Source organism: Tachyglossus aculeatus, chromosome 14 (genome assembly GCF_015852505.1).
Source record: "Tachyglossus aculeatus isolate mTacAcu1 chromosome 14, mTacAcu1.pri, whole genome shotgun sequence".
Classification (NCBI taxonomy): domain Eukaryota; kingdom Metazoa; phylum Chordata; class Mammalia; order Monotremata; family Tachyglossidae; genus Tachyglossus; species Tachyglossus aculeatus.
This window is the reverse complement of record NC_052079.1, coordinates 30,649,560-30,675,592: the sequence shown is the minus strand read 5'-3', so window position 1 is coordinate 30,675,592 and position 26,033 is coordinate 30,649,560. Positions and strand designations below refer to the sequence as shown.

Here is a 26,033-nt window from a genome sequence, read left to right as displayed (position 1 = left end):
AATCACTTGATCAGTCGTATTTAGTGAGTGCTTTCTCCCCCTCTCCATCCTCCCCATCTTACCTCCTTCCCTTCCCCACAGCACCTGTATATATGTATATATGTTTGTACATATTTATTACTCTATTTACTTATTTATTTTACTTGTACATATCTATTCTATTTATTTTGTTAGTATGTTTGGTTTTGTTCTCTGTCTCCCCCTTTTAGACTGTGAGCCCACTGTTGGGTAGGGACTGTCTCTATATGTTGCCAATTTGTACTTCCCAAGCGCTTAGTACAGTGCTCTGCACATAGCAAGCGCTCAATACGATTGATGATGATGATGATGATGTGTGCAAGACGTACTAAGCGCTTGGGAGAGTACAGCAATATAACAGGTTCCCTGCCTGGAAACTCCTTGTGGGCAAGAAATGTGTCTGCAAACTCTGTTGGATTAATAATTCCGGTATTTGTTGAGTGCTTACTATGTGCCAAGCACTGTTCTCTCCCAAGCGCTTAGCACATAGTAAGCACTCATTAAATACTATCAATTGCTAAGCATTGGGATGTAAATCCTCTGCCCCCCAGGCCTGTGATCTATCCACTAGGCCATGCTGCCTCTCTAAATTGTGGCCACCTGATGGGCAAAGAACCAGGGCTGACCTGAGTATACTTGTGGTTTCCCCACTAGTATGGAGCTTTGCGCATCCAAAATGCCTAAAATGTCATGACTACTGCTACGGACTTTAATAGAAAATACGTTTTCAAGTAAAATAATAGAGGATCAGCTTCCCTCTAATGATACAACTGAATTTTTATGAGTGTAGAAACAATGAATACATCTGTGAAACAGGATCTCAATTTTATTTTCAAGCAGTAAGTATATTTTCCCTGCAAAGATCAGGTAAAGCATTTTAAGACAACATTTACCTGTCCAACATAACCTATTGCCAAATTGTTTTCCACTTATCATCTGCAGTGCTTTTTCAAGTGCTAGAAGAATACCTTATTGTATTCCCTCTCTTCAATTTCTCAGCATTTCGGAGTCCTTTAAGTGTTAGACAAGTATACTGGCTATGTTCCTCTCAATAATTTAGCCATAGCTACCTTGAGGAGCCTGTTGTTGCGTAGGGACTGTCGCTATATGTTGCCGACTTGTACTTCTCGCTTATTTACAGTGCTCTGCGCACAGTAAGCGCTCAATAAATACGATTGAATGAATGGGTAGTGTGGCCTAATAGAAAGAGCACAGGCTGGGAAGTCGAAGGACCTGGGTTGGAATCCAGATTCCACCCCCTGCCTGCTGTGAGACCTTAAGCAAGTCACTTCTCTGTGCTTCAGTTTCCTCATCTGTAAAATAGGGATTAAGTATCTGTTCTCCCTTTCCCTTGGACTGCGAACCGTGTCTGACCTGATTATCCTGTATCTATCCCAGCATTTAGTAACTGCTTAATAAATAGGAATTATTATTCTTAACCAACCAATAAATTGTATTTATTGTTTGCATACTATGTGCGGGGCACTGTACTAAGGGTTTAGCAAAGTACAGTAGAACACAATTAGTAGACATGTTCCCTGCCCAGAATGAGCTTACAGTCTAGGGGGGTGGACAGACATTAATGTGAATAAATAATTTATAATCTATAATTTACAGAAGCAGCGTGGCTCAGTGGAAAGATCCCGGACTTGGGAGTCAGAGGTCATGGATTCTAATCCCGGCTCTGTCACTTGTGTGCTGTGTGACTTTGGGTAAGTCACTTGACTTCTCCGTACCTCAGTTACCTCGTCTGGAAAATGAGGATTAAGACTGTGAGCCCCACGTGGGACAACCTGATCACCTTGTATCTACCCAGTGCTTACAACAGTGCTTGGCACATAGTAAGCGCCTAAAAAATGCCATCATTATTATTATTAAGAGAAGCAGCGAGGCTCAGTGGAAAGAACACGGGCGTGGGAGCCAGAGGTTATGGGTTCTAATCCTGGCTCTGCCACTTAGCTGTGTGACTACGGGCAAGTCACTTAACTTTTCTGGGCCTCAGTTACCTCATCTTTAAAATGGGGATTAAGACTGTGAGCCCCATGTGGGACAACCTGATCAGCTTGTAACCTCCCCAGCGCTTTTTAGAACAGTGCTTTGCACATAGTAAGTGCTTAACAAATGCCATTATTATTATAATTCATTCAATCATATTTATTGACCGCTTACTGTGTGCAGAGCACTGTACTAAGTGCTTGGGAAGTACTGTGGGGCAAATATCAAATGTCCTAAGGTCACAGATCCAAGTGCAGAGGCGATACACTTGATAAAATTGATACTGGACAATTTTGGGAAGTCTATTAGCTCTTTCAGGACTTTGGGGTGCTGTTCAGGATAGTAAATGCTACTTTAAGGGCCCAAACAGCTAATTTACCTTTATCCTAATTAGCTTATGCCTAGGACATAATTTACTTCTTTCTAGAATCTACAATTGTGTGTTGTGTTAGTCAACCTCTTGCTGCCCTAAAAATTTCTACATTAGTGTTTCTTGTTCTTTGCGTTACTTTTTCTTCTTAAAATAAAAAATATGCATCAAAGGCATTTTATAGTGATACAATAATAAGAAGCCAGGAAAGTACTGTGCTAAAAATATCTTGATGTTCTTAGAAAGGTTAATTTTTTAAAAAATTATATGACATTGTTACCATTCCCCCATGCCATATGCTGGCCTGAACAGATGGATCAGAGGTTCTTAAGGGACCGGCCTAGCGCCTAATTTCGTCCATGAAATGCTCCACTGACATCCCACCTGCCATGGGTCTCCAGTGATGGTATAATCCATCAAATAAACTCCCTACAATAACCATCCCTCATTTTATGAACACCAATTCTCCCATTAATAGACCCATCAACTGACTCACCCAGTCATAATTCTCCCAATTCCTCCCCCAAACTCCCAGTCAAATGCAGGGCTCTTTGCCCTTTCCCTTTTTCATTGTCCCCATGATGGTGAGGGTAAGTGGCTGTAAAAGTTCATTTTTTTCCCCCCTTCACTTTATTTTCTTCCAATCTGGTGGCCTCCCAGTTCACCCTTCCAAATTATGGCTAATCTTTGTAAAATGGCAGAACTGCAGTCTGCAGGTAGGCCAATAAGGGTGTAGACTTCCTAGGTAAAAATGTAATGCTAATACTATCAATCAGTGTGCAGAGCACTGTACTAAGCGCTTGGGAAGTACAAATTGGCAACATATAGAGACGGTCCCTACACAACAGTGGGCTCACAGTCTAGTCTAATACTACTACTAATAATAGTTATAACTTTGGTAATCAGGTCCCACATGGGGCTCAGGGTGTGTGATCACCGGCACTGAATCCCCATTTTGCAGATAAGGAAATTGAGGCACAGAGAAGTTAAGGGAATTGCCCAAGGTCACGCAGTAAGGGGCAGAGGTAGAATTAGAACCCAGGTCCCCCGGCTCCCAGGCCCGCTCTCTTTCTGCTAGGCCAGGATGCTTATCCTGAGAGAACTTATCAGACCTATGTAGCTTGTTCTTAGCTACATAGAACAAGAGTTTTATGAGTTCTAAAATACTCATAAGAGTTTTTTCTGCTTTGTAATTAGAACATACCCAATACTGTGAAGCTGTTGTTGTTGTCTGATGCTGTCGAGTCGTGCCCGACCCATAGCGACGCCACGGACGCATCTCTCCCAGAACGCTCCGCTCTCCATTTGCAATCATTCTAGTAGTGTAACCATAGAGTTTTCTTGGTAAAAATATGGAAACGGTTTACCATTGCCTACTTCGACGCAGTAAATCTGAGTCTCCACCCTTGACTCTCTCTCCCAGGCCGCTGCTGCCCAGCACAGGTGAGTTTCGACTTGTAGCAGATTGCCTTCCACTCGCTAGCCGCTGCCCAAGCTAGGAATGGAATGGATATGCCTCTGCTTGACCTTCCCTCCCGTAGTCGAACCTGGTAGAGTACTGGGAACTCTGCAGGGGTGACCCTGAGAGGTTACTGTGGTTACAAAATATAAATTTACAGACAAATAGGTACAGAATTACTGCAAATTCAAAATTTCAGTCGGGTTCAAACTCACATTTCTCAAGCTATCCTGAAACATGGATTGTGACCGTACAATGTATAAAAGCAAATAAAGTAAGCAAAGGAGAGTAACTGCGGAATTGACTGATCATTACAGAGAGGCGTCGCATCCAGGATGATGTAAAGTTTTGAGGATGCCATCAAGAAAAACTCATTATATTCTTAAGCACATTTTGAGGTACAATCGGAAGGATGTTGGGGAGAAAGAGAAAGCAATTAACTAAATAGTTACAATTTTTAGCTCTCCAAGACTCATCATCAATCGTATTTATTGAGCATTTACTGTGTGCAGGGCACTGTACTAAGTGCTTGGGAAGTACAAGTTGGCAACATATAGAGACAGTCCCTACCCAACAGTAGCACTTCAACAAACCATTTTTAAGATTAATAGCCCCCAACTAGACATTAACAACAGGAAAACTATTCAGATGTAGAAAGAGCTGCATACAAGTAAAATAGTTGAATATTTAGGATGAACAAGTAAATTATTTTTCCGTGATACTACAGTTATGTGAGTATATCAAGCACATCACATACCCTCAGTGTCCTTCATTAATGGAACAGTAAGGGTTTAGTGCATGATTTCACTCCATGAAATCTGCAGTTCTCCATGCATTCGAAGCACCTATTTTGGGAGGATAGAGTGCATTTAACAATACAGATTTATCTCCATATTAAAAAGGTGTAAAGTAAACATTCCACATAAAACATCAAGTCCCCAGACACTGGCTCTCAAAATCTTGTTAAGGCAGGGGCCGGCAACTAGGACTAATTGTAGGTGAACATTTAAACTTGGATAGCTTTACCTACATAGAGGAGCAGCGTGGCTCAGTGGAAAGAGCAAGGGCTTTGGAGTCAGAGGTCATGGGTTCAAACCCCGGCTCCGCCAATTGTCAGCTGTGTGACTTTGGGCAAGTCACTTCACTTCTCTGTGCCTCAGTGCCCTCATCTGTGAAATGAGGATTAAGACTGTGAGCCCCACGTGGGACAACCTGATCACCTTGTAACCTCCCCAGCACTTAGAACAGTACTTTGCACATAGTGTGGGCTTAATAAATACGATTATTATTATTATTATTACATTATGGAAAACGCCATTTCCCTGTTCTTGGCAAAGAGGGACACAGAATGAGAGAGATGAGGGAACAAAAAAAGGAAGAAGAAACAAACAAAAAAAAGACAGCAGAACTACAGACAGGCGATACAGGAATCAGTCAACCAGTTGTGAATATTGAGCATTTCTTGTGTACAGCACATTGTACTGAGATCTTGGGTGAGCCTAAGATGGAAAAAGAGACCCAGGCCCAGATTGCTAACTTCTAAGCATCAGCTGTCAAATGGTTGGCCTTCAGGGCCAATTTCTCACAAAGATACACTATGCCCTTGTTCTGTGACTTTCCCTCCTACTCTTTTATGTTATTTGTTAAGTGCCTACTATGTATCAAGCGCTTAGTACAGTGCTCTGCACACAGTAAGCGCTCAATAAATACGATTGATGATGATAGTTCTAAGCTCTGGGCGAAGTACAAGTTGATTAGGTCAGGCACAGTTCCTGTCCTACACAGTCTTAAGTAGGGGGGAGAGAGAGCGCTTCGTACAGTGAAGCAGTGTGGCTCAGTGGAAAGAGCACAGGCTTAGGAGTCAGAAGTCATGGGTTCAAATCCCGGCTCCACCAATTGTCGGCTGTGTGACTTTGGGCAAGTCACTTAACTCCTCTGTGCCTCAATTCCCTCATCTATAAAATGGGGATTAAGACTGTGAGCCCCATGTGGGACAACCTGATCACCTTGTACCCCCCCAGCGCTTAGAACAGTGCTTTGCACATAGTAAGTGCTTAACAAATACCATCATCATTATTATTATTATTATTATTACAGTGCCCTGCATACAGTTAGCTGTGCTGTGGGCCTGAAGGCGAGGAAGGAATACATCCATAAAAGGTATAGGATATGCTTAAAGGATATAGATCTGAGGGCGTAGATGGCAGAGATAGAGTAGGGAAATGTAGTCCAATTCCCCTAGGATTCAAAGCCGCTTCTTAATATTAAGCAGGATATTTGGGAAAGAGAGGCATCACATTCCTTTTTTAGTCCTGAAAGTTACTGTCTAATGCATTCCCAAAAAGCTCGCACAATTGTAGGCTGCTTAGCCCTAAACACGCACTTATTTTCTGAAATAGTTAATGGTTTTTCCTATGTGGCCATTTTTCTACCAAGGATTAACTGTAAACTAAGAGAGAACCGGACTCCTCAACAGTGCTTCGTACATAGTAAGTGCTTAACAAATTCCATCATTATTGTTATTATTATTGCAATGTAAAGGAAGAGTGGGACTAACCTGCTGTCTTTACAAGCTAAGACACTCACCCCTCTTCTCTTATGGTGACATTCCCTAGATCAAAGAGTAGGAAGCTTAATCAATCAGGACACATTATCCAAGAAGGTGGGGGGTAAAAAGAAAGAAAGAAAAAATAGTAAAGGCCGGCCATTCTCAGATTTCCTGCTCTTTACGGGTATGTGAAGATACAGATGTTAAAGTCTGTCTTTCTTGATCATCAAAGATAATGAAAGGGTGACATCGTGTGTTCTTTGGAGGAGATCACTAGACACAGTTTTGTCTCTATGTCTGAATCCTGGAATATTCTTGAAAAAGAAGGATTTCTTCCTGATAATTAAAGCATCTTACTTTTTGGCAAATAAGTGGATGGGTTAAATGTCTTTTTTTTTAAACCCGCTTTCATGGATAAGTGGATTAAAAGTTTTATAGGCGATTAACTGGGAGTTAACAGTGGGCTTGATAAAATCTCGCTAGAAGCTCCAGGGAGATCTTGAGGAATTGTGATTACTTGCATAACTCTTATTGCTTAGCCTCACCAAGACCTGCCTGCAGTTTCTAGAGGGAATTTTCCCGGGGGGAGCCTCTACTCCCCTAAAACTCACACGCCTTTGTCAAAACTCCTTAGTCCTTTCACTCAACACAAAAAATGGGACCCCTGGTGATATAGTTATTTTTCATTCCTAAATGCCATATCCTAGATTTGTCCCTGATGACTTTCATCCTGTTTTGATGGATACTTTTTCAAAAAATTGGTCTAAGTCATTGCAAATGATTTCCCTGCATTCTACAAAGTGTCAAGTGTTAAATGTTGTTTTAATCAGGTTGAACTCAGTCCCTGACCCAGGCGGAGCTCAGCATCTAAGTAGGAGGGAGAATGGGTATTGAATCGCCATTTTACAGATGAGGAAATTGAGCCTCAGAGAAGTTAAGTAACTTGCCCCACATCACACAGCAGGTAAGTGGCCAAGTCGGAATTAGAACCCAGATCCTCTGACTTCCAGGCCATTAGGCTACGCTGCTCCTACATGTGAGCCTGTTTCTATACGTTGCCGATTTGTACTTCCCAAGCGCTTAGCACACAGTAAGTGCTCAATAAATATGATTGAATGAATGAATGAATGAATGATCAAGACATCCTAAGTATCTGCCTTTTCCCAATGTGGATGGACTTATTTGCTAACTATTGTGAAGACAGACGTAGAAAGTCATATATAAATTCAAATCTTTGTATGATACAGAGGTCGAGGTGTACTATCATTAAATACGTTTTTTTTCTTGTGTTTCCATTCTAGTCCGAGCTATTATGTATTGTTCAAAATAAGATTTCTGATTGCTTTGATTAGAAGCTGGTTACACCGTGCTATGTCACGCTAAATTATCACATTCCTAGGAATGCTTTTAGCCAGAAGAGGGAGTCTGCACCACTGTTAAATAGATTCAAAAAGTGTGATCGTATACATTTTCCTTATTTACTGATCGAGAAAAATTACATTTCCAAAATGCTTATAGGAGAATTCAGAGCATTTATTTTCCTATTAAAACACTTCATAGGTTTTTTGGTTCTAAACAATTGAGAGTAGATTAATTAATATTAATCTCTCCATAACTAACATGAAGCAGGAAACTTAAGCTGCTACCTGGGGATTTGAGGCAAAATTTACAGGCTGTCGCCTAAATTGGTGGATTTTTTGTGCATCTAAATTGAGGAGGTGTATTAACACTGAAATCATTTCCAGAAGGCCTGTGGAGGAGGGCACCCCAGAGGAAAGAGTTCAAAACTGAGGATCAGGGGAACTGGGTTCTAATTCTGGCTCTGCCACTTCCGTGCTGGGTGACTTTGGGAAAGTCATCAACTTCTCGGTGCCTCAGTTTCCTTATCTGTAAAACGGGGATAAAATACCTGTTCTCTCTCCTACTTTGATTGTGAGCCCCAAGTGAGCCAGGGGTAGTGGCCATCCTGATTAACTTATATCTACCCCAGCACTTATGTTTGAAACATAGTAGGCACTTAAATACCATAGTTATTATTCTGGAGGACTTTTGCTATTTTTTTTTTTTTACTTTTGAAGGTAAAGCAATGATACAGAGCAGATGATATACAAAATATGCAACAAATGTGTCATTCCTATTTATTGTTTAATCTTAGAAATAGGAATATAATTTTTCAACATTACAGCATGGCTCAACACTTTTTTTCCTTACTAATACAAAGAATTAGAAATTACTGCTTTGGTGGTACTTTAAAATGTATCACTGACATCCTTTCTGGGATAAAAAAAAAAAGAACTATATGCAACAGAGCAAAATTAAACTTCGCCAACAATCAACAGCATTTTAGGATCATAAAAGGGGGACCCTCAGTAGCCTAAATATGACATGCATTTCAAACTAAAAAACAAACACAGCCAATCGTGGTACAACCAAGTGGAAGAAATTCACATTTGACCACCACCATGCCAAGGAGTTTAACTCTTTTTTATGATATTTTTTAGTGCTTACTGTATGTCAAGCACTGTTAAGTGCTGGAGTTGATAGAAATTAATCAGATTGGACACAGCCTCTGTCTCACATAGGGCTCACAGTCTAAGTAGGAGGGAGAGCAGGTATTAAATCCCCATTTTACGGTGGAGGAATTGGAGGCACAGTCATTTATTTAATCATATTTATTGAGCACTTGCTAGGTGCAAGGCAGAGAGAAGTCAAGTGACTTGGTCAAACTCACACAGTAAGCAATAGTCCGTGCTGGGATTAGAATACAGATCCGGTGACTCCAAAGCCCACACTCCCTCCTTGTGCTCTAAAAGGATGATAGAGTGATCTTCAGGCAGGAAATTTATTTCTTTCTACTTTAACACTGTGTGGGATAAAAAAATCAATCAATCAATCAATCGTATTTATTGAGCGCTTATTGTGTGCAGAGCACTGTACTAAGTGCTTGGGAAGTACAAGTTGGCAACATATAGAGACAGTCCCTACCCAACAGCAGGCTCACAGTCTAGAAGGAGGAGACAGAGAACGAAACCAAACATACTAACAAAATAAAATAAATAGAATAGATATGTACAAGTAAAATAAATAAATAAATAAATAGAGTAATAAATATGTACAAACATATATACATATATACAGGTGCTGTGGGGAAGGGAAGGAGGTAAGATGGGGGGATGGAGAGGGGGGCGAGGGGGAGAGGAAGGAAGGGGCTCAGTCTGGGAAGGCCTCCTGGAGGAGGTGAGCTCTCAGTAGGGCTTTGAAGGGAGGAAGAGAGCTAGCTTGGCAGATGGGCAGAGGAAGGGCATTCCAGGCCTGGTCATTAGCTTTGTTTCTAGATTATTTTAGACTAAACTCTATTTCTTTGCTTTTTCTCCAAGCAGAGCTTTCAAGGCAGGCCCCAAGGCTGAGAAGTAGCGTGGCCTAGAGGATAGAAGGAGTCAGAAGGACCTAGGTTCTAATCTAGACTCTGCCACTTGCCTGCTGTGTGATCTCGGGCAAGTTACTTCACTTCTCTGGGCCTCAGTTATCTGATCTGTAAAATAGGGATTGAGACTGTGAGCCTCATATGAGACAGGGACTGTGTCCAACTTGATTTGCTTGTATCCACCCCAGTGGTTAGTACAGTTCCTGGCACATAGAAAGGCACTTAACAAATACAACTATTATTATTATTATTATTATTTTTAAGGCTTAGTCCCATGACTCTGTTAATCAAATCCTCAGCTTGGGCCTGGCAGTCTGAAACCTCAGTAGCTTTAAATGGTTTTTTGAAAATGTTGTGAATCAATCAATCAATCAATCAATCAATGATATTGATTGAGTGCTTACTGCATGCAGAGGACTGTACTAAGTGCCTGGGAAAGTACAATACAGTAGAGTTGGTAGACATAATCCCTACCCACAAAGAGCAGTGTGGCTTAGTGGAAAGCCTGGGAGTTAGAGGATCTGAGTTCTAATCCTGAATCTGCCACTTGTCGGCTTCATAAATTGGGCCAAATGGCTTAACTTCTCTGTGCTTCACTTCCCTCAGTGCTCAGATTAAACTGAGAGCCCCATGTGGGACATGGACAGTGTACAACCTGATTAGTTTATATCTACGCCAGCGCTTAGTACAATGCGGGACACATAGTAAACATCTAAAACATTCCATTAATAAAAAAGGAACTTACATTACAGTATACGGAGGGAGGCAGACAGCAAGATAAATTACTGATAGGGGAAATAGTGGAGTCTAAGGATATCATCATCATCAATCGTATTTATTGAGCGCTTACTGTGTGCAGAGCACTGTACTAAGCGCTTGGGAAGTACAAATTGGCAACATATAGAGACAGTCCCTGCCCAACAGTGGGCTCCCAATCTAAAAGGGGGAGATAGGGATATCTAAAAGGATATCTAAAAGGGATATCTACATAAGCTTGTTGTGGACAGGGAATGTGTCTGTTTATTGTTATATAGTACTCTCCCAAGCTCTCAGTGCAGTGTTCTGCACACAGTAAGTGCTCAATAAATATGATTGAATGAATTCATCATTATTGTGGTATTGGGGTGAGTATCAGTATTAAGCGGCACATAGCCAAGCGCAAAGGCAATACAGAGGGGAATGTGGGATGGAAATAAGGGTTTAGAAAGGAATGGCCTCTTGGAGGAAAATTGATTTTAATAAGGCTTTGAAGGTGGGGAGAGTGATGGTTTGTGGAATATGCAGTGGGAGGGAGTTCCAGGCCAGGAGAAGGACATGGGCAAAGGCTCAGCAGCCAGATAGATGAGAACGAGGTCCAGAGAGAAGGATGCCATTAAAGATATGAAGTGTGAGGACTGGGTTGAAGTAGGAGGAAAGCAGTGAGGTAAGGTATGAGGGAAAGAGTTGATTGAGTGCCTTAAACATGATGGAAGGATTTTCTCCTTCATCATGTTGCCAATTTGTACTTCCCAAGCGCTTAGTACAGTGCTCTGCACATAGTAAGCGCTCAATAAATACGATTGATGATGATGATGATCTGGATGGGGAAGGGCAACCACTGGAGAGAAGGTGAAGGGAAAGGGGCATGGATTAAGGGCAGAAATCATGTCTCCTTTATTACTTTCTTCCAAGCCCTAAGTACAGTGACCTGCCTTTAGTACTCAGTAAATACAACTGCTGATTGGTTGATTTTGGAAAAAAAAAAACCCTGTGAAATGACATCTCTTGTGTCTTTCTCCACCACTTGTCTGCTGTGTGACCTTGGGTATGTCACTTAACTGGTCTGTGCCTCAGTTACCTCATCTGCAAAATGGCAATTAAGACTGTGAGCCCCTTGTGGGACATGGACCGTGTCCAATCTGATTAGCTCACATCTACCCCAGCTCTTGGTACCGTTCCTGGCACATAGTAAGCCCTGTACAAATGTCATAAAGAAACAAACAAAAAAATCACCTCATGAGAGTTTGCCACCACCCGGTTTCAACAAAACCCAAGTCCTTATTCCCTTGGTGTTAGCTTCATAGCTTCCTTCAAGCCAGGAGGCTGCTTTTCTTGGTATCTATCGCCTTTTTTAAGTGTGTGTGTATGTGTTTTTGTTTCAGAATTACTTTGAGGCTGTATAAAAATCATTTACTGTAGCCACGATTGAAGCATGATTTCATCTAGCATCTCATTGTGCCATCAGCACTTATTCTTTAGTCATATTATTTAATCAAAAGTTAATTTCCTGCCGAAGGACTGGTTAAGGAGTTTCTAATTCTAATCTCCTTCTCTGAAATGTAATTGGACTTTTCTCCAAAATGTAACCTAAAATGAATTGTAATATAACTCCTCTCTACAGGTTCCAAGTCTTAAAATCCATTTTTAATTTCACATCTAAAGGGGTTTTTTTTTCAAACTTGCAAACCTTTATCCTACAAAGCTGCTTTCCCTTACATAAGAAGGTATGGCTTGTGTTTGTGGCCATAGTAAGGAACTGATAAATTGATATGCTTCTAATGGCTAACTATATTCAGTTTGATTCCAGATGATTTTAAGTCCCCCTAATGTGATTTTGAATTCTAGTTAACTATATTCAGTTTGATTCCAGATGATTTTAAGTCCTCCTAGCCTGATTTTGAATTCAAACCAAGGGTTTGATTAATCTGAAAGTCATGTCTCAATCCTGATTATTGGACTTTGTGCTTCTCCTAGAACGATACTGTGAAATTTGATTTTTGCCTCATTAAAAAAATAGTTTTGAGGATTGATAAATATGAAATTGGAAGCAGAGATTCCTGATCATGGAAAGCCTGTGCACCCAAGCTCCAGGGACATTATCAATGTGACAGAAGCATGAAGCTTCCATCCCTCTTCAGTTTCACTGTTCCTCCCTGGAAACAACCAACCACCCCCTCCGTGACAGCAGCATAAAGCAACATTTGCTGTGGCTAAAGGTGTGCCTTGGGATAGTGAGCCATGAGAAGCTCACTAGATTGTAAATTCCTTGAGGGCAGGGATCATGTTTCCCTATCAATTAATGAATCAGTGGTATTTATTGAGCGCTCCCTGTGTGCAGAATACTTGCCCTAAGAACTTGGGAGAGTATGGTATAGTTGGTAAAAGGGCTCTCTGCTTTCAAGGAGTTTACAATGGAGTGGAGGAGTTTTCAATAATAATAATAATGATAACATTTGTTAAGCGCTTACTATGTGCAAAACACTGTTCTAAGCGCTGGGGAGGATACAAGGTGATCAGGTTGTCCCACTTGGGGCTCACACTCTTAATCCTCATTTTACAGATGAGGTAACTGAGGCCCAGAGAAGTTAAGTGACTCGCCCAAAGTCACACAGCTGACAATTGGCGGAGCCGGGATTTGAACCCATGACCTCTGACTCCAAAGCCCGTGCCACGCTGCTTCTCTATGTTTCTCTATGCTGAGCCCACTGTTGGGCAGGGACTGTCTCTATGTGATGCCAATTTGTACTTCCCAAGCGCTTAGTACAGTGCTCTGCACATAGTAAGCGCTCAATAAATACGATTGATTGATTGATTGATTATTGTATTCTCTCAAGTACTTAGAATAGTGCTCTGCACATGGTAAACACTCAATAAATACCATAGATTGACTGAGCCTGAAATCACACTCCTCTAGCCAAAGCACCTCACTAATTCTTTGCTTTTATTTTGTGTATTTGTCTTTGGAATTTATGTTTTAGTGAACAGTGCTTGTCACATAGTAAGCGCTAACAAATGCCATCATTATTATTATTACTATGCCATTGATTGCTTGATTGATTGAGAACTTACTATTTGCATAGCATTGTACTAAGCACTTGGATAAGTGCAATGCAATGCAGAGCACTGTACTAAGCACTTGGAAGAGTACAATACAATAGAGGTACCTACATGTAATTCATTCCCATAATGAGTTTGTCAGCAGGACCTGGATTCCAATCCCTGTTCCATCGCCTGTCCACTGTGTGACCTTGGGGAAGACACTTTACTTCTCTGCGCCTCAGTTACTTGTAAAATGCAGATTGAGACCGTGAACCCCATGTGGGACAAGGACTGTGTCCAATCTGATCGGTCTGTATCTACTCCAGCACTCAGTACAGTGCCTAGCACACAGTAAGTGCTCAACAAATGCCATAAAAAACCAGATCTGGCTTGAATCTTGTCCATAAAGAAATTCAGGGAGATCATTTCCAGCTAGTCACCTAGAATCCATACACAACATCAGAGGACAGGACAAGATTATCAACAAGGAGGTTCTGTAATGTGATCAATGCAACAGTCTTGATGGAGTGTTCCTTGCATTGCAGTTCTGCTGAGCAGATCATCTGAGAAAAATGTAAAATATGTGGACCGCTCTAAAATGGAGAATTGGAAGGGGACATACACAAACTGGAAGGGCTGAATAAACTTTAGAAAGACATATCTTTAATTCACTTATCATTTCTGTTTATTATATCATCAATCGTATTGAGCGCTTACTGTGTGCAGAGCACTGTACTAAGCGCTTGGGAAGTACAAGTTGGCAACACATAGAGACAGTCCCTACCCAACAGTGGGCTCACAGTCTAAAAATGATGGCTTTTATTAAGCGCTTACTATGTGCAAAACACTGTTCTAAGCGCCGGGGAGGTTACAAGGTGATCAGGTTGTCCCACGGGGGGCTCACAGTCTTAATCCCCATTTGACAGATGAGGTAACTGAGGCACAGAGAAGTGAAGTGACTGCCCAAAGTCATACAACTGACAAGTAGCGGAGCTGGGATTTGAACCCGTGACCTCTGACTCCAAAGCCCGGGCTCTTTCCACTAAGCCACGCTGCTTCTCTAATTTACATCCATAAATCAGGTATTATATCTGTAAGTTATTTGTTACATCCATAAATTATTTATTCACACTGATGTCTGTCTTCCCCTTTAAACAGTAAACTTGTTGTGGAAAGGGAATGTGTCTTCCAATTCTGTTGTGTTGTACTCTCCCAAGCGCCTAGAACAGTGCACTGCACAAAGTAAGTGCTCAATAAATATAATTAATTGATTGATTAAGTGATATAGGGAGGCACAGTTAAATACAGTGTGAAACAGCAGTTGGTGGTTGGGAATTCACTGCAGCAGACTGGCTAGCTCTCCCTGAGCAAACGAAAGCTTTTCCAAGTTTGGAGTGCTAAGAAGCAGGATGGAAAACAGAGCAGGGAACATACCACGAGCATTGTTAGGCTCTATTAAATGTAAACAGTGTGGCAGGGAGGCCTTTTAAACCCCATTTTCACAGGGTAGATAGGCTCTCACTGACAGTAGGCACCATCTTCGAAAACCAAAGTCCCCTGTGTATCAGAATAAACTGCCTTCGTTACGAGTTTCTCCTGTGACTAAAGGTAAATGCCGAAATATTGTGATATCATTAGCAGCTGACCCTTCCCTTTACTTGAACCCGGTACATCTGTTTTAGAGATATTTCATTCTCTGAAAGGATTTTCCTAATGCAGACACCATCTTGACTAAGCTGGAAGTTGCCATGGTGATACGGTGATGTTAGGAAGCTACGCCATCTCTCTCATTCTGTTCTGCTTTCTGCATTGGGGATTTGGACTCGTGCCAACAATCTTTAAAGCATTGTAGAAGCCTCTATTGTTTGTGGAAGTCAGTGGCATTGAGTTATATAGTCTGGAGATGGCCTGGTGCCGATAATAAAGTACTTGATCTAGGCTTCTTTTAAGAAGGCAGTGACTTTTTTTCGCCCTTCCTTCAGAAGGGCTCTTGGTGAAGATAATCTCACAAATAGCATAGTCTCAGAAATCCCTGGGGTCAAGATGTTTGAGACTGGAGTGGAAAAGTCAATAAGCAATATTCGATCTGATTTTAAAAAGGCTTGTTATTTAGTTTGATTGGGGCTTCCGATCACCATTGTCCTTCATTTGCAGCTCAGAATGACATGGAGGCGTTTGTTGGTTTCAGTCAATCAATCAATCCATGGCATTAATATGGAGTGCTTACTATGTGCTGAGCACTGTACTAAGCATTTGGGAGAGTACAATACAACAGAGTTTGGGGGCACATTCCCTGCCTGCAACGAGCTCACGAAAGGGCTCCTCTCAGATCATTTGCAATGTGTCGAGACACTTTTCTATCAGATGCACTTTCGAAACTTAAGAGAACCTGAAGCAGAAGTCAGATCAAATGCAATTCACAACTTGATGTACCCTGGAATCCCTGCTGGGCTAATTCAACCATTATTCATCTCTATCCCCCTCCTTTCACTTTATTTCCCAGTGCTTATTTATTTGGTTTAAAAGATCGCGAAGACACACAGGACTTGCTTTGAAAGATTTTTTTTCTGAAAAGTACACTACAGGCCTTCTCTTAAAAGCTGTAGTCCTAGTTCTGTATTGCCAAAGGAACTGGGTTGAATACAGTATCACTGTGCAAACGCTAAAGAGAATTGTTGTACTTTATTCAAGTTGCTTAGGAATGATGGTATTTGTTAAGCGCTTACTATGTGCCAAGCACTGTGTTCTAAGCACTGTGGTAGATATAAGGTAATCAGTTTGTCCCACATCTCACAGTCTCAATTTCCATTTTACAGATGAGATAACCGAGGCACAGAGAAATTAAATGACTTACCCGGGATTAGAGCCCACAACCTCTGACTCTTAAGCCTGTGCCCTTTCCACTAAGCCATGCTGCTTCTCCATGCTGTTTCTCTTTCTATAGGAACCCAGAATCAATCAACCAATCATATTTATTGAGCACTTACTGTGTGCAAAGCACTGTACTAAGCATTTGGGAGGTCACCAGAAATTGAGTTTCAGTGCCTCTGTTAAGGACCAGGTAAAGAATGAAGAGTTGATGTTCTGCCCAGGAGGATAACAGCTGTGGATAAATGAACAATCAGCACTTATGTGCATATCTATAATTTTTTAAATTTGTATTGATGTCCATTGCTCCCTCCTCTAGACTGTAAGCTCACTGCAGGCAGGGAATGTCACTATTTAATGACAAGTGCTTTGTACAGTGCTCTACATACAGTAAGCTCAATAAATATGATAGAATGAATGAATGAACAAACTCCTGGGCGAGGGAAAGGGGAGGAATGTAAGCTTTTATACTGATCATTTGCCCCTGACAAATGGTTATTTTGAGCCTCAGCAGGGGTTTGGAGAGGTTTTCTCCAAACCTTACCATCTGCCCTTTCCATTCCCCAGTCAGGTAATGACCTGAACGTTGATTGTGATCAAAGGAGTTCCATCTACCTTGCTATATCTTTTGCAGAAGTCCGAGACACGAAAACCTAAATTGGATCGGAGAAAATATCCACGGATTAACAATTAGCCTTTTCTTTTTCAAAGAAACCCTGTGAAATAGCTCGAAAGGCTGGTCTTTAACTTTTTAAGGGACCGCTGGGAGCAGTTCATGTTTCTCAGGAATTTAGACACTGACATTTTCTTCTTCACAAAAATGTTTCCATCCCATAGTTCCGTCTTTAATGTGAAGTCCATTTGGAATGGCTGGAGCGCTTCACATATCCTGAAGCTCTTAATTCGATAACACACTGATTAAGAACCAGGCAATGACATCACAAATGCCTTTTGTTAAGAAAATTTCCAAACGTACTTCACATCCTGTTTTTTGTTTCTTGTTCTTCATGTTATCTTCATACAGTTTCTCCAAATTGTCACTCTTCAGTCCCAGACCATTGGATAATAAAACCCAATGAAAAAGTACAATTACATGTAAATTAATTAATCTATGCTTTAATAAACAGGCTGGTCAAATTGCATCTGTATGAGCCCTACTTACTATCTCATTAGCATGTAGAACAAATTAGGACACAATCTAAACTCAAGTCCCTTAAGAATTTAGTTTCACCTCATTAAATTCACCTCATTCATATCCAGGAATACACTCAGCTAAGTACTTCAGGTTGTAGCCAAGAATTCTATGGCCGCTCATAATCCTTTTCTCTGATGCTGCTTCACATTCTATTTCTTCCAAAGAGAGCAATCAAAATGGCAAAGAGTTGTGTATTCTTCTGCAATGGGCCAACGGTAACTTGAGAAGCTTAACAAAATGAAAGTCAATACCATGGTCCTCATTAATAGCCCAGAGTGATAGAAGAAGCATGGCATATCTAAACCTGGAGCACAGCCTCAATTGTCTACTTTTTTTTAATCATATTTCATTTGTTCATTCATTTATTCAATCATATTTATTGAGCGCTTACTGTGTGCAGAGCACTGGACAAAGCGTTGGAAAGTAAAATTCAGCAATACATAGAAACAGTCCCTACCTATCAACGGGCTCACAGTCTAGAAGGGCTCATAGTCTTAATTCCCATTTTACAGGTGAAGTAACTGAGGCCCAGAGAAGTGAAGTGACTTTCCCAAGGTCACACAGCAGGCAGTCAATATTTATTGAGTGCCTACTGTGTGCAAAGCACTGTACTAAGTGCTTGGCGAGTACATTGTAAGAGAGCTGGCAATGTTCCCTGCTAACTCATCCACTAGGCTGTAAGATCACTGTGGGCAGGGAATGTGTCTGTTTATTGCTATAGTGTAGTCTTCCAAGCGCCTATTACAGTGTTCTGCAGAGAAAGCGCTCAATAAATATGATTGAATGAATGAAGGAATGAATGAATGAGCTGCAGCTAGTGGGGGAGAAGATACGGGTGGAGACAGGATTAGAACGCATGTCCTTATGACTCCAAAGCCATGCTCTATCTACTAGGCCTTGCTGCTTCTCAGTGTAGTTCCTGAATGTTAGGAACTACAGTCTCCCCCTTTTAGACTGTGAGCCCACTGTTGGGTAGGGACTGTCTCTATATGTTGCCAATTTGTACTTCCCAAGCGCTTAGTACAGTGCTCTGCACATAGTAAGCGCTCAATAAATACGATTGATGATGATGTTAATGTAAAAAATAATCCTGTGTTGTCTTTATCCTGTAGAAGCATCCTTTTTCTTCTCAGGCATGCCTTCTTTCTGTCCTTTCCTTAGCAAGGACCCTATGGCCCAGATAAATGGCAATGAGTTTGGAAGGAATCCTTATCCTAGCCTCTACAGCCTTACAGCTTCCTTTCCTCTGAAAAAAATGCGGCATTGTATAATTTGCCAAAGCTCTGCTACTGCAGTTGTGATTCTTTCTGTTCGGCTTTAGAAGCCTTTAAATCTACACCAAATCCTGACCATCCGCTCTAAGACATCAATCAGCAATCTCCTGATTATCTCTTTTACCACTATATCCACCTCACACCTTGCATTCCTTTGGAACCAATTTACTCGCTCTGCTTTGTTCTCATCTTTCTTGCCCATGACCCCTTTTTCATGTCCTCTCCTGTGCTTGGAACTCACTGCTTCACATCAGCAGACCCACTGCTCAAGCCCCTTCTGAGATCACATCTCCTTCAGGAGGCCTTCCCTGATTAATACCTCACTTCCCCATCTTACATCCCCCAAACTCTCACTTCAACATTTCCATACCAGCTAAATGCTTGAGCACTCTGCTCATAACACTACCTCTACTACTACTACTGCTAATAGTAATAACAGTGGCATTTAAGCACTTTGTTCTTGGCACTGTTATTATTATTACAGTGAGATAAATAGAAAATAATCAGGTCAAGCATAGTCTCTGTCCCACGTTGGGCTCACATCCTAAAAATAAGGGAGGATAAGTATTTTATCCTGCTTTACAGATAAGGTAACTGAGGCACAGTTAAGTGACTTACCCAAGGCCTGGGAGCAGGCCTGTGATCGAGCTGGGATTGGAACCCAGACCTTCTGACTCCCGGACATGTGCTCTTTCCACTAGGCCACTCATGACTGGGAGCTCATTGTGGGCAGGAATATGTTTGTTGTTATACTGTAATCTCCCAAGCGCTTAATACAGTGGTTTTTAGTACATTGAACTAATGCAGTGTGGCTCAGTGGAAAGAGGATGGGCTTGGGAGTCAGAGATCATGGGTTCTAATCTCATCTCTGCCACTTGTCAGCTATGTGACTTTGGGCAAATCACTTAACTTCTCTATGCCTCAGTTACCTCATCTGCAAAATGGGGATTAAGACCGTGAGCCCCATAATAATAATAATGGCATTTATTAAGTGCTTACTATGTGCAAAGCACTGTTCTAAGTGCTGGGGAGGTTACAAGGTGATGAGGTTGCCCCACGTGGGGCTCACAGTCTTCATCCCCATTTTCCAGATGAGGGAACTGAGGCCCAGAGAAGTTAAGTGACTTGCCCAAAGTCACACAGCTGACAAGTGGTGGAGCCGGGATTTGAACCCACGACCTCTGACTCCAAAGCCCGGGCTCTTTCCCACTGAGCCACGCTGCTTCTCTTCCCATGTAGGACAATCTGATTACCTTGTATTCCCCCCCCACCAGCAATTAGAACAGTGCTTGGCACATAGCAAGTGCTTAACAAATGCCATCATTATTATGACATTATCAATAATATATTATGCATTAATGATATACTATAATATATATTAATAATTATAATTAATTATATTGTAATTATAATTATTTTGAGGCACACAGAAGTGAAGTTGACTTTCCCAAGGTCACACAGCAGACAAGGGGTGGAGCTAAGACTAGAACCCTCGTTCTCTGAATCCCAAGCCTGTGCTCTTGTCATTAGGCAGTTATGGTATTTGTTAAGCGCTTACTATGTGCCAAGCACTGTTCTAAGCACTGGGGTAGATGCAAGATAAGTAGCTTGTCCCACGTAGGACTCACAGTCTTAATCCCCATTTTACAGATGAGGTACCTGAGGCAGAGAACCCAGGAGATTTTTCTAGTTCAATCAATAGTATCCCGTGGGATTTCCACTGTCACCTGTGAGAATCAATTTGCTGATGACTCCGCTGTAGTTACAGGCTCTCGGCAGCGTGGCCCAGTGGAAAGAGCCCGGGCTTTGAGGTCAGAGGTCATGGGTTCAAATCCTGGCTCTGCCAATTATCAGCTGTGTGACTTTGGGCAAGTCACTTCACTTCTCCGTGCCTCAGTGATCTCATCTGGAAAATAGGGATTAAAACTGTGAGCTCCCCGTGGCACAACCTTATCACCTTGTAACCTCCCCAACGCTTAGAACAGTGCTTTGCACATAGTAAGCACTTAATAAATGTCATTATTATTATTATTAAATCAATGGAACTGATATGAGCTAATGATGTAGTTGCTGTATGAAGTGGATTTTAATCATATCTCAATAGCGTGCATCATAAAATCAGCCTCACTTTGAGACTAGAATCTTTCTTCCTAGATGATCTGCTAGCCCCAAATCCAGACAACAGAGCCAATGGGAAAACCTACCCTGTCAAAATATATGTATTCCATCAGACCGTAGCCCATATTATTTATAGATAGGCTGCATGGCATATTGGATAGAACATAGGAGTGGTTATTCATTCATTCAATCATATTTATTGAGTGCTTACTGTATGCAGAGCACTGTACTAAGCACGTGGGTTATCAGAAGGACCTAGGTTCTAATCCCGACTCTGCCACTTGTCTGCTTTGTGACCTTGGGCACATCACTTCACTTCTCTGGGCCTCAGCTACCTCATCTGTAAAATGGGGATTAATACTGTGAGCCCCATGTGGGGCAGGGACTGTGTCCAACCCGATTTGCTTGTATCCACCCCAGTACTTAGTACAGTGCTTAGTACAGTAATAATCATACCAATATGATTATTATTAAGTCAGCACAATGGCCAAACCACTCACAAACTGAGACTGATTATGCTAGCTACTCAAGGCAGGAACTATTAGTTCCACAGGAATGTCTACCTTCATTCATTCGTTCATTCAATTGTGTTTATTGAGTACTTAGTGTATGCAGAACACTATACTAAGTGTTTGGAAGAGGACACTACGACAGTAAACAAACACATTCCCAGTCCACTACCAGTGTTTCAAAAGTCAATCAATGAGAATATAAGCAACAAACCTTGGTCCCCCAGAGCCATTCAAGTAAACCTGCACCAGAGCCTACTAAATTTACAAAGTGTGATAGGAAAACATTGCATACATTTTATTCCAATGAATGAATATTTCATTGTATTGTCATACTACATTACAGGTAAGCGGTGTGGTCTAATGGAAAGAGTACAGGTCCCGGGAGTCAGAGGACCTTGGTTCTGATCCTGCATCTGCCACTGGCCTGCTGTGTGACCTTGGACAAGTCTTTTAATTTTTCTGTGCCTCAGTTTCCTCATCTGTGAAATGGGAATTCAATACCTGTTTTCCCTTTTATACTGTGAGCCCAATGTGGGGCAATAACCTGATTATTTGTATTTACTTCAGTGCTTAGTACAGTACTTGGCACTGTACCCATTCATTGCCCTCAAGGAGCATAAAATCTAATGGAGGAAGCAGGCAGGCTTATTTACAAATAGCAGGGGTGGTGGGGGAGACAAAGATATGACACGTAGTTGTATAAGTACGTCAGGATGAACAGATGAATAAATGAACAAATAATAGAATCTGCATACAGAGATGTGTTAATGTTGAGAGTAAAATGTGTATATGCCAAGAATGAGCATTAGGTTGCATTGACATGGTTGTTGTGAACACGCTGGCATAATTTTCATTCATTCAATCGTATTTATTGAGCACTTACTGTGTGCAGAGCACTGTACTATGCACTTGGAAAGTACAATTCCTATAGGAGATAGGATTTGGAGTAGCGGTAGCAACATCCATAATAGCAATAACATTTATTAAGCCCTTCCTGGTTACAGTGCACTGAACTAAGCATTTGGGAAGTACAAAAGAAGCAAGTGGCACATACCTTGCCCACAAGGAGCTTACATTCTAATAGAGGTCACAGACCTAACATAGTAAGAGGATAATAAAAATAAATAATAGAATGAACAATGAATGAACATGTACAGAAATGCTATTGTAAGGCAGCATGGCATAATGGAGAAAGATTGGGACTGAGAGACTGAAGATATTGGATTGAGTCTGGCCCTGCTATGTGATCTTGTGTGTCACCTCTTTTCACTGGGCCTCAGTTTGTTCCCTTTTGAAATAATAATTGTGGTATTTGTTCAGCGCTTACCATGTGCCAAGCACTGTACTAAGAGCTGGAGTGGATACAAGATAATCAGGTCCCAAATGGGGTTCAAGGTCGAAGTAGGAGGGAGAACAGGTAATGAATCCCCATTTTGCAGATGAGGTAAATGAGGCACAGATAAATTAAGTGGCTTCCTCGAGGTCACGTAGCAAGTAAGTGGCTGAGCCAAGATTAGAACCCAGGACCTCTGACCCACAGGCCTGTGCTCTTTCCATTAAGCCACCTGGGATTGTGAACCCAGTGTGGGGCAAATAATGTGTCCAATCTCATCATCTGGTATCTACCTCAGGACGTAGCACATAGCATGCACTTAATCAATGCTATAATCATTATTATTTAATAGGTACGTAAGTGTTAGAGATAGTTGGTGGGTTTATATGACTTGAGATGACTAGAATTAATCAGGGAAGGTATGTTAGAGGAGGTGAGCTTTCAGGAGAGCTTTGAATGTTGGGGGATCCGAGGTTTGTAAAATCTGGGGGAGGGAGATATTCCAAACTGGGGGAAAATATGACTGAAGGGACAGAAGCAGAAGAGTTGAGAGAGAGGTATTCATTCATTCATTCAATCCTATTTATTGAGCGCTTACTGTGTGCAGAGCACTGTACTAAGCACTTGGGAAGTACAAGTCGGCAACATACAGAGACGGTCCTTACCTAACAACGGGCTCACAGTCTAGAAGGGGGAGGCAGACAACAAAACATGTAGACAGGTGTCAAAATCATCAGAACAAATAGAATTATAGCTATGATAATATAAGGAATAGTTAGAAGGTTACATTTACAGGGCTTTGAAGAAGGGAGAACTATAATCTGGTGAATTTACAGGATAAGGGAGTTCCAGGTCAAGGAAACAGCTTTAGCAAAAGGTCAGTCACTAAATCTTGTCAGATCTCTCTCCACAACATCTTCAAAATTGGTACCTTCCTCTCCATCCAAACTGCTATCACACTGGTTCAAGCACTTGTCATATCCTGCCTCGATAACTGCATCAGCCTCTTGACCTTCCTGCCTCCATTTTCTCCCATCTCCAGGCCATACGTTCCCCCCCCGACTTCGGCCCCAAAGGACTTCTGTGCATGCCTGTCAACCTACGCATCAAGCAAAAACTCCTCACTCTCGGCTTCAAGGCTGTCCATCACCTCGCCCCCTCCTACCTCACCTCCCTTCTTTCCTTCTACAGCCCAGCCCGCACCCTCGGCTCCTCTGCCACTAACCTCCTCACTGTGCCTCATTCTCACCTGTCCCACCATCGACCCCCGGCCCACGTCCTCCCCCTGGCCTGGAATGCCCTCCCTCCCCACATCTGCCAAGCAAGCTCTCTTCCTCCCTTCAAAGCCCTATTGAGAGCTCACCTCCTCCAAGAGGCCTTCCCAGACTGAGCCCCCTTTTTCCTCTCCTCTCCCATCCCCCCGCCCTACCTCCTTCCTCTCCCCACAACACCTGTATATATGTTTGTACAGATTTATTACTCTATTTATTTTACTTGTACATATTTACTGTTCTATTTATTTTGTTAATGATGTGCATTTAGCTTTAATTCTATTTATTCTGACGACTCAACAGCTGTCCACATGTTTTGTTTTGTTGTGAGCCCGTTGTTGGGTAGGGACCGTCTCTATATGTTGCCAACTTGTACTTCCCAAGTGCTTAGTGCACACAGTAAGCTCTCAATAAATACGAATGAATCAATGAATGAAATTGTAATGTCTGTCTCCCCCTCTAGACTGTAAGCCCATTGTGGGTAGGGAACATGTCTACCCATTATGTTCAAGCACTTAGTACAGCACTCTGCATGCAGTAAGTGCTCACTAAATACCACTAATTGATTCACTCTACTGCACGGATCATTTTGTGCGCATCACCCACCTCTTCAAGTGCCTGCAGTTGTTGCCTTTTCAACCTGTATAAACTCCTCACCACTGGATTCAAGACAATCAGTCACTGAACCAAGCGCTGGGATAGATCAATCAATCAATCAATCAATCGTGTTTATTGAGGGCTTACTGTGTGCAGAGCACTGTACTAAGCGCTTGGGAAGTACAAGTTGGCAACGTATAGAGACAGTCCCTACCCAACAGTGGGCTCACAGTCTAATAGATCCCAGCTAACTGGGATGGACACAGTCCAGGTCCCATATGGGGATCACAGTTTTAATCCCCACTTTACTGATAAGATAATTGAGGCACAGAGAATTTAAGGGACATGTACAAAGTCACGCAGCAGATAAAAGGTGGAGCTGGGATTAGAACTCCCAGGCTTGTGCACTTTCCATTAGACAACACTGCTTCTCTTTCATTCATTCATTCAATCATATTTATTGAGCGCTTACTGTGTGCAGAGCACTGTACTGTTTGAGAAGTACAAGTTGGCAACATATAAAGATGGTTCCTACCCAACAACGGGCTCACAGTCTTGAAGGGGGAGACAAACAACAAAAAAAAACATGTAGACAGGTGACAAAACGTGCAGACAGGTGACAAAACATCCTCTCTCCTCTCCCACTCCAACCCTGCCCACGCACTTTGTTTCTCAAATACAAATGTACTCGTTGTCACTCACCCTCACCTCACCCTCCATCCACCTCTTGCTCACGCACATCCTCCCTCCCACGAGGAACCCTCTCCCCTTACACTTCCTTCAGACACGCACACTTCCCTTCTTGAAAACAATAAGAAAATCACATCTTCTCCAGGAATCAATCAATCAGTTCATCAATGATATTTATTGCATGCTTACTGTATGCAGGGCACTGTACTAAGTGTTTGGGAGAGTACAGTACAACAGAGTTGATAGAAACATTCCCTGCCCACAATGAGCTTACAGTCTAGAGCTCATTTTTCTGCAATATTTTCCCTCTCTACCACCTCAACTATGCACTTGGTCCCACCCTCATAGCAGTTAAATATGTGTCTTTACATACTTCTCGATTGCTTCCCTTACCTGTAATTTATTTTAAAGGCAGACTCTAAGCTCCTTGAGAGCTGCAAACATGTCTATCAACTATATTGTACTGTCCAGAGTGATTAGTGCAATGCTCCGTCCAAATACCCTTGAGTGATTGATCGGATGTTCAGCAGGCAGGGGAATTGAAAGCCAGGTACAGTTAGAGG

General features: G+C 41.9%; 1 non-coding gene across 1 annotated transcript; it reads right to left on the bottom strand.

Annotated features, from left to right (window-relative positions):
• Positions 1-3,836: 3,836 nt before the first annotated feature.
• Positions 3,837-3,974, bottom strand: LOC119937293. The gene has a single exon (XR_005453970.1). It is a non-coding gene; the product is annotated as a small nucleolar RNA SNORA7 (small nucleolar RNA).
• Between the last annotated feature and the right edge of the window lie 22,059 nt (positions 3,975-26,033).